Raw genomic sequence first — 9,712 nt, 5'->3', positions numbered from 1 at the left:
TCTTAATCTTATGAACTGAGTGGAACGAGAGTATGACCCTTTTCTACATGAGTTCTTGTGATTCTCGAGAGAGTTATCTCACTTGAACTACAGCTTGAAAACAAATTCCTCTTAAGAGTAAAGTATCATTTTTGTCCCCAACGTTTGGGGTAAGTCCTATTTGTGTCCCTAACGTTTAAATCGTCCTATTTGTATCCTTAACATTTATAAAAGTGATTCAATGGTATCCTACTTTGAATTATACTAACAAATCAGATTATATTTTTCAATTATTCTCACTTGGATGTATTCATTCTCAATTAGGTCTCACTTGGATGTGTTCGATTTTAATATTATACCCACTATTTGTGTTTAGATTCAATTATGTCCCTAGAAAAGTGAATTATGTAAATGTTGTAGGAATTAGTTTCAACATTTGATGAGCTATTTTTCGAAGTAGATCATCGATTCTATCCCAGACATTTGTATTCTAACTTCAAGAAGATATTTTTAAAACTCAAACTAAAGCGCTCATGATGTGTAATTGACGGCAGGATAACATTGAATCACTTTTACAAACGTTAGGGATACAAATAGGACGATTTAAACGTTAGGGACACAAATAGAATTTACCCCAAACGTTGGGGACAAAAACGATACTTTACTCTTCCTCTTAAATTGCTAATTGCATGAGCTAATTTGGATATGTGACATATAATCCTGTTAGTCTTGGGTCATTAGGGTTTTCGTAGAGCTAAACTAGTTTTTTGAACTTCACCCTCTAATCGGAATTAAGTGACCACGAGAGTGGCGGTTAATGAAGGTTAGAAAGGGCTAAATCACTAAGAAATTAGGGTTTAAACATTTAAAGTTTGCCATACAATGAATCATTCATTGTTAAAATAGTTGGTAAGACATTTTAATCCGAAAAAGTAAACATTTCCGAGACCTTACTATTTTCTCATATTGTTTTCACACCAAACAGTTTATTTGCTTTCTTTATTATTTGCATGTTTATTGTTTATGCGAATTACAACTCATCAAACCCTTTTCTGATTTGCCTAACTAAGTCCAGCTTGACAACCATTGCTCGCTCAGTCCGACAATGCTCGTGGGATTGACCCTCACTCACTTGAGGTATTACTTGAATGTCCCGATGCATTTGCCGGTTAAGCTGTGCAAGTTCTCAATTTGTGCACCAATATTCATTACTCCGTGGTCAGATGGTCAATTTTTTGACAAATTCTCTGTGTTTTTTAGCCATAACACACCATCCAAAGTGAGGCAAGAGTTAGCAGGCATCCTTTGTGTTCCTCACATGGATAATCAAGATAGATACCTTGTGTTTTTTGCTGTAATAAATACGACAAAGAAGGCTACCTTCAATTATGTTAAAGATAAGGTTTCTCAGAAACTGCAACACTAAAAATGATCACTGCTATCAGTTAGTGGGAGGGAAGTCCTTATAAACTCCCAGGGACACTATTGGAAGAGATTCACCAGATATTAATACAGTTTTTGTGGGGTCAGAGGAATATGGAGAGGAGGATGCATTGGGTAAGATGGAGTGTTATTCGCATACCAAAATCTCTGGGAGGCCTGAACTTTAAGGACCTTCGAGCTTTCAATCTAGCTATGTTGGGCAAGCAAGGATGGAGATTGTAGACAAAGCCTAACTCACTAATTCACAAGGTCTATAAAAGCAAGTATTTTAGATATTCTTATTTCCTAAGGGCTGAAATTGGGATTAACCCTTTATGGGGTTGGCAAAGTTTGTTGAAAGGGGGGAAGGTTTTAGAAAAGGGAGTGAAATGGAAGATAGGTAATGGGCACTCTTTACGGATATGGGAGGATCGATGGATTAAGAATCAATCAGTGATAGCTACCCAAACTATTCTCCCATGCATCTTACCATCAAAACATCAATATTCATAATCACATATATGACCACATCATTTATTTCAACCATTTAACAACATTAACAATTCAAATCTTATCTTAGGGCTTTTACCCTAAGTTTTCACACCACATTACATTTTAGATACAGGAAACCGAGACCATACCTTAGCCGATTTTCCCGCTCAACCGGAGCACTTCCAAATCACTTCTCCACAAGTTATCAAGGCTTCAACACCTCCAAGAACAGATTTTTGACACACCGAAGCCCTTTTCCAAACTTTCCAAAAATCTCAATTAAGCTTCAATATTCACGTACACACCACCTAAGCCACCATTGTCATATTCAAACACAACAACTCAATACCCAAACATCATAAACCCACAAATTCACTAGGGTTGAGAATCTTACCAAACCCAAGGATCAAGGAGGCAAGATTAATCTTCTCTTTCAAGAGAGTTGGGTCCTATAACATCAAAGAGCCCAAAATCTCAACACTTTTCACCCAAAAATTCAAAATTAAGGGATGAAGAACTGAGATGAAATCGTGGCTTACCTCAAGAATAAAGTAGTGGGTTTTGTAGAGCTCTTCATGGTGAATGCGTGGCCGCAAATGGTGCAGCAATCAGAGCTCCGGATCAAAAGTTATGGTAGTTTGAAGATCAAACAAAGGTAGAACTTTGGAAAAGTGTTCTTCCCCCTTTTGCTTTCATTTTCAGCGTGTATGAGTGTTTAGAGAGGAGAGAGAGAGTGCTGTTTTAGGGTTTTTAGGTTTAGTTAGGTTGGGCCAAGGGCCCATTATGGGTCTGGTTGGCCCGGTTTGATCCGTTCAGTCCAATCTTAGGCCGATTTCTATAAAATTGGTATCGAAATTCTCATCTCAATCTTCTCTATCATATCAAGCCATAAAAATCACATTTTTGGCTTTCTAGGATAAATTCTCATTTATGGGTTAATTAGTCATTAATTAACCGGATTTTATATTTTACCCACCTAATTGGGAATTTTGCCCACAAGATTCGAATTCAATTACTTGAGAATAAGTGCGGGTAGTCAGCTCGCATCTCCAACTCAAGTTCCCAAGTGTGTTCCCTAACACCGCCTCGACTCCATGCCACTTTGACTAACGAAACCTTTTTTCCATGCAACCGTTTGATACTAGTATCGTCAATTTTGACTGGAGCCACTGAAAGTGTCAAATCTTCTTTTAACTGAACAGATTCACGTTCTAACACATGGCAAGCATTAGGAGTATACTTCCAAAGATGCGACACATGAAATACGTCGTGCAGGTTTGAAAGGTGGGGTGGTAGAGCCATTCGATACGCCACCGGTCCGACCCTCTCCAGGATCTAAAACGGACCAATATACCGAGGATTCAGCTTCTTTGCTTTAATTGCCCTACCTACTTCTGTGGTTGGAGTAACTTTAAGGAAAACATGGTCTCCTTCCTCAAATTCCAAGGGGTTCCGCCTCGAATCGGCATAAGTCTTCTGACGACTCTGCGCATAAGCATCCTATCTCAGATTTTCTTGACTTATTCAGTGGTCTCAGCTATCATCTCCGGTCCCAACAAGCCTTTCTCCCCAGCTTCATACCAGCATAGCGGAGATTGGCATTTCCTCCCATATAGAGCCTCATACGGAGCCATTCCGATGCTCGCATGGTAGCTATTATTGTATGCAAACTCCACTAGCGGCTTATAACGATCCCAGCTCGCCGGCTGATCCAGAACACAAGCCCTCAACATATCTTCTAAGGTTTGGATCGTCCTCTCGGATTGGCCATCTGTTTGAAGATGGTAAGCTGTGCTCAAGCTTAATCGGGTTCCGAAAGCTTTCTAAAATGCACCTCAAAATCTCGAAGTGAAACGGGGATCTCTATCAGAGATTATAGTAGCAGGTACACCATGAAGTCTCACAATCTCCTTTATGTATAACCGTGCTAGCTCCTCAAGGGTGTAAGTCATTCGAATGGGTAAAAAGTGAGCTGATTTCGTCAGTCGGTCCACAATCACCCAGACAGCATCAAAACTGGATCTAGTCCTTGGCAATCCCGACACAAAGTCCATCGCAATGCTTTCCCACTTCCATTGCGGAATTTCTAAAGGTTGCAACGTCCCGGAAGGTCTCTGGTGTTTGATCTTTACCTTCTGACAGGTTAAACACTTTGAAACATATTCCGCCACATCATTCTTCATACCCGACCACCAAAACATCATCTTTAAATCATGGTACATCTTAGTACTCCTCGGGAGAACAGAGAATCCGCTTTTGTGTGCTTAGTTTAAGATATCTTGCAGTAAAGTGCCAACATTCGGCACAATGATCCTACCCTTAAATCTCCATAACCCATCTTGATCCTCCGACACTCTCCACTGCTTTCCTTGCTCAATAGCTGGTAACACCTTCGGTAACACGTCATCATTTTCATGAGCCTTTAGGAGTTCGGATTTAAAATCACTTGAGATCTGTAATCGACTCAAACACAGAGTCCCAGACACTTCTTGAACACCAATCTTCAGACTCTCGAATTCCTTGAGCAACTCCTCTTCTCGGAGCATCATCCAAGCAGAATACAACGACTTCTGACTCAACGCAACCGCCACTACATTCGCCTTTCCCGGATGGTAATTCAACTCAAAGTCGTAGTCCTTCAGTAATTCCATCCATCTCCTCTATCGCATTGATGAGCGGATAATTTATACGCTTTTTGGCATTGTTTTTAGTATGATTTTAGTAGAATCTAGTTACTTTTAGGGATGTTTTCATTAGTTTTTATGTTAAATTCACATTTCTGGACTTTACTATGAGTTTGTGTGTTTTTCTGTGATTTCAGGTATTTTCTGGCTGAAATTGAGGGACTTGAGCAAAAATCAGATTCAGAGGTTGAAAAAGGACTGCTGATGCTGTTGGATTCTGACCTCCCTGCACTCAAAGTGGATTTTCTGGAGCTACAGAACTCGAAATGGCGCGCTTCCAATTGCGTTGGAAAGTAGACATCCAGGGCTTTCCAGAAATATATAATAGTCCATACTTTGGCCAAGAATAGACGACGCAAACTGGTGTTCAATGCCAGTTCTCTGCCCAAATCTGGCGTCCAACGCCAGAAAAGGAGCCAAAACCAGAGTTGAACGCCCAAACTGGCACAAAAGCTGGCGTTCAACTCCAGAAAGGACCTCTACACGTGCAACACTCAAGCTCAGCCCAAGCACACACCAAGTGGGCCTCGGAAGTGGATTTATGCATCAATTACTTACTCATGTAAACCCTAGTAGCTAGTTTATTATAAATAGGACTTTTTACTAGTCTTTTGGACCATCTTTGGATTATCTTTTGATCTATTGATCACGTTTTAGGGGGCTGGCCATCTCGGCCATGCCTGGACCTTTCACTTATGTATTTTCCACGGTAGAGTTTCTACACTCCATAGATTAAGGTGTGGAGCTCTGCTGTTCCTCAAAGATTAATGCAAAGTACTACTGTTTTATATTCAATTCATCTTGTTTCGCTTCTAAGATATTCATTCGTACTTCAATCTGAATGTGATGAACGTGACAATCATCATCATTCCCTATGAACGCGTGCCTGACAACCACTCCCGTTCTACATTAGATTGAATGAGTATCTCTTAGATCTCCTAACCAGAATCTTCGTGGTGTAAGCTAGAATGATGGCGGCATTCAAGAGAATCCGGAAGGTCTAAACCTTGTCTGTGGTATTCCGAGTAGGATTCAATGAATGAATGACTGTGACGAGCTTCAATCTCGCGATTGTGGGGCGTTAGTGACAGACGCAAAAGGATAGTAAATCCTATTCCAGCATGATCGAGAACCGACAGATGAATAGCCGTACCGTGATAGGGTGCGTTGATCATTTTCACTGAGAGGATAAGATGAAGCCATTGACAAGGGTGATGCCTCCAGACGATTAGCCGTGCCGTGACAGGGCATTGGATCATTTTTCCGAGAGATGACCGAAAGTAGCCGTTGACAATGGTGATGTATCACATAAAGCCAGCCATGGAAAGGAGTAAGACTGACTGGATGAAGATAGCAGGAAAGCAGAGGTTCAGAGGAACGAAAAGCATCTCCATTCGCTTATCTGAAATTCTCACCAATGATTTACATAAGTACCTCTATCCCTATTCTATTATTTATTTTCGAAAACCCATTACTGTTTGATATCCGCCTGACTAAGATTTACAAGGTGACCATAGCTTGCTTCATACCGACAATCTCCGTGGGATTCGACCCTTACTCACGTAAGGTATTACTTGGACGACCCAGTGCACTTGCTGGTTAGTTGTATCGAAGTTGTGAACCATGGTATTGGCACCATGTTCTTGGCGCCATTGCCAGGGAAAGAAAGAGCCATGAATTTTACATAATTAAAGTGTAATCACGATTACGCGTACCAAGTTGCTCACGTTGCCAGAGATTGTTCGAGCCTGGACATCACAATTTCGTGCACCAAGTCTTTGGCGCCGTTGCCGGGGATTGTTCGAGTATGGACAACTGACGATTCATCCTGTTGCTCAGATTAGGTAATTTTCTTTTTATTTTCTTTTCAAAAATTTTTCAAAAATCTTTCAAAAATTTTTCTTTTGTTTTCGAAAAAAAAAATTTATTCAAAATTTTTAAAGAATGAATTCTAGTGTTTTATGAAGCATGTGAAGCCTGGCTGGCTGTAAAGCCATGTCTAAATTTATTTGGACTGAGGCAGCAATTTGTTATCAAGAGCAAGCTAGTTGTTGTTAATCCACCTGCTACTGTTCCTGATTTACATGCTAAAGCTTGGCTGGCCATTGGCCATGTCTAGTGTTTTGGACCGGAGCTTTCATTGAAAGCTTGGCTGGCTAGTGAGCCATGTCTAATTCCTGGACTGAAGCTTTAGACTAAAAATGCAAGATTCCTGGAATTCATATTAAAAATTTTGGAATCCTTATTTTCCTTTTTCAAATAATTTTCGAAAAATATAAAATAAAAATCCAAAAAAAAAATTAGAAAATCATAAAAAGCAAAAATATTTTTTGTTTCTTATTCGAGTCTTGAGTCATATCATAAGTTTGGTGTCAATTGCATATGCATGTTGCATTTTTCGAAAATTCATGCATTCATAGTGTTCTTCATGATCTTCAAGTTGTTCTTGGTAAGTCTTCTTGTTTGATCTTGATGTTTTTCTTGTTTTGCATCTTTTGTTGTTTTTCATGTGCATTTTTCGTTTGTTAGAGTCTAAACATGAAAGATTTCTAAGTTTGGTGTCTTACATGTTTTCTTTGCATCAAAGATTTTTCAAAAATATGTTCTTGATGTTCATCTTGACATTCAAAGTGTTCTTGGTATTTATCTTGACATTCATATCATTCATGCATGCATTCATTGTGTTGATTCAAAATTTTCATGCATTGAGTCTTTTTGTTGTTTTTCTCTCTCATCATAAAAGGTTCAAAAATAAAAAAAATATCTTTCCCTTTTTCTCTCATCAAATTCGAAAATTTGGATTGACTTTTTCAAAAATTTTTAAAATCAAGTTGTTTCTTATGAGTCAAATCAAATTTTCAATTTGAAATTCTTATCTTTTTCAAAATCTTTTCAAAAATCAAATCTTTTTCAAAATTCTTAGTTATTTTCGAAAATTCCAAACATATTTTTCAAAAATCTTTTTCTTATTTTTATATCAAATTTTCGAAAATAACAATAACAATTAATGTTTTGATTCAAAAATTTCAAGTTTGTTACTTGCTTGTTAAGAAAGATTCAAACTTTAAGTTCTAGAATCATATTTTGTGATTTCTTGTGAATCAAGTCATTAATTGTGATTTTAAAAATCAAATCTTTTTCAAAAACAATTTCAATCATATCTTTCCAAAAATATCTTCTTATCTTTTTCAAAAATTTGATTTCAAAATATCTTCTCTAACTTCCTAACTTCTTACCTTTTCAAAAATTGATTTTCCAATTTGTTTCAACTAACTAACTAACTTTTTGTTTGTTTCTTATCTTTTTCAAAACCACCTAACTAACTCTCTCTTTCTCATTTTTCGAAAATATCTTCCCTCCTTTTCAAAAATTTCTTTTTTTAATTATTTTTTTTAAATCTTAATTTTCGAAAATTACTAACATTTTTCAAAAACTATTTTCAAAAATCACTAACTCTTTTTCAAAAATTATTTTCGAAAATTCCTTCTCTCTCATCTCCTTCTATTTATTCATTCATCTAATAACATCTCATCTCACATCTCAACCCTCCTCACAGTTGTGTTTCTTCCATTACATTACATTCCTTGTCTCCCCCTCTTCTTCTACTCATACAGGGATCCCTATATTGTGGTATAAAGGATCTCTATTATTATTATTATTATTTTTCTGTGCCCTCTTCTTTGTCATATGAGCAGGAGCAATGATAAGAACATTCTTGTGGAAGCAGATCCAGAACCTGAAAGGACTCTAAAAAGGAAATTAAGAGAAGCTAAAATACAACAATCCAGAGATAACCTTTCAGAAATTTTCGAACAAGAAGAGGAGATGGCAGCCGAAAATAATAATAATGTAAGGAAGATGCTTGGTGACTTTACTGCACCTAATTCCAATTTACATGGAAGAAGCATCTCCATTCCTGCCATTGGAGCAAACAACTTTGAGCTGAAACCTCAGTTAGTTTCTCTGATGCAGCAGAACTGCAAGTTTCATGGACTTCCATCTGAAGATCTTTTTCAGTTCTTAACTGAATTCTTGCAAATATGTGATACTGTTAAGACTAATGGAGTAGATCCTGAAGTCTACAGGCTCATGCTTTTCCCTTTTGCTGTAAGAGACAGAGCTAGAATCTGGTTGGACTCTCAACCTAAAGATAGCCTGAACTCTTGGGATAAGCTGGTCACGGCTTTCTTAGCCAAGTACTTTCCTCCTCAAAAGCTGAGCAAGCTTAGAGCTGATGTTCAAACCTTCAGACAGAAAGAAGGTGAATCCCTCTATGAAGCTTGGGAAAGATACAAACAGTTGACCAAAAAGTGTCCTTCTGACATGCTTTCAGAATGGACCATCCTAGATATATTCTATGATGGTCTGTCTGAGCTATCAAAGATGTCACTGGACACTTCTACAGGTGGATCCATTCACCTAAAGAAAACGCCTGCAGAAGCTCAAGAACTCATTGACATGGTTGCTAATAACCAGTTCATGTATACTTCTGAAAGGAATCCTGTGAGTAATGGGACGCCTATGAAGAAGGGAGTTCTTGAAGTTGATACTCTGAATGCCATATTGGCTCAGAATAAAATATGGACTCAACAAGTCAATATGATTTCTCAGAGTCTGAATGAAATGCAAGCTGCATCCAACAGTACTCAAGAGGCTTCTTATGAAGAAGAAGCTTATGATCCTGAGAACCCTGCAATAGCAGAGGTAAATTACTTAGGTGAACCTTATGGAAACACCTATAACTCATCATGGAGAAATCATCCAAATTTCTCATGGAAGGATCAAAAGCCTCAACAAGGCTTTAATAATGGTGGAAGAAACAGGTTTAACAATAATAAACCTTTTCCATCATCCACTCAACAACAGACAGAGAACTCTGAACAAAATACTTCTAATTTAGCAAAATTAGTCTCTGATCTATCTAAGGCCACTGTAAGTTTCATGAATGAAACAAGATCTTCCATTAGAAATCTAGAAGCACAAGTGGGCCAGCTGAGTAAAAGGATCACTGAAATCCCTCCCAGTACTCTCCCAAGCAATACAGAAGAGAACCCAAAAGGAGAGTGCAAGGCCATTGACATAAGCACCATGGCCGAACCTACAAGGGGAGTGGAGGACGTGAATCCCAAGGAGGA

At 38.1% G+C, this 9,712-nt stretch overlaps 1 non-coding gene across 1 annotated transcript; it reads right to left on the bottom strand.

Moving 5' to 3' along the window:
* Window positions 1-8,798: 8,798 nt before the first annotated feature.
* On the bottom strand, window positions 8,799-8,906 carry LOC148566042 (small nucleolar RNA R71). The gene has a single exon (XR_015884258.1). It is a non-coding gene; the product is annotated as a small nucleolar RNA R71 (small nucleolar RNA).
* Window positions 8,907-9,712: the final 806 nt, after the last annotated feature.

The sequence above is a fragment of the Arachis ipaensis genome, chromosome B5 (assembly GCF_059453495.1).
Source record: "Arachis ipaensis isolate K30076 ecotype BB chromosome B5, ASM5945349v1, whole genome shotgun sequence".
In the NCBI taxonomy this organism is placed as follows: domain Eukaryota; kingdom Viridiplantae; phylum Streptophyta; class Magnoliopsida; order Fabales; family Fabaceae; genus Arachis; species Arachis ipaensis.
The sequence above is the reverse complement of the archived record's forward strand: the minus strand, read 5'-3'. Positions and strand labels throughout refer to the sequence as shown.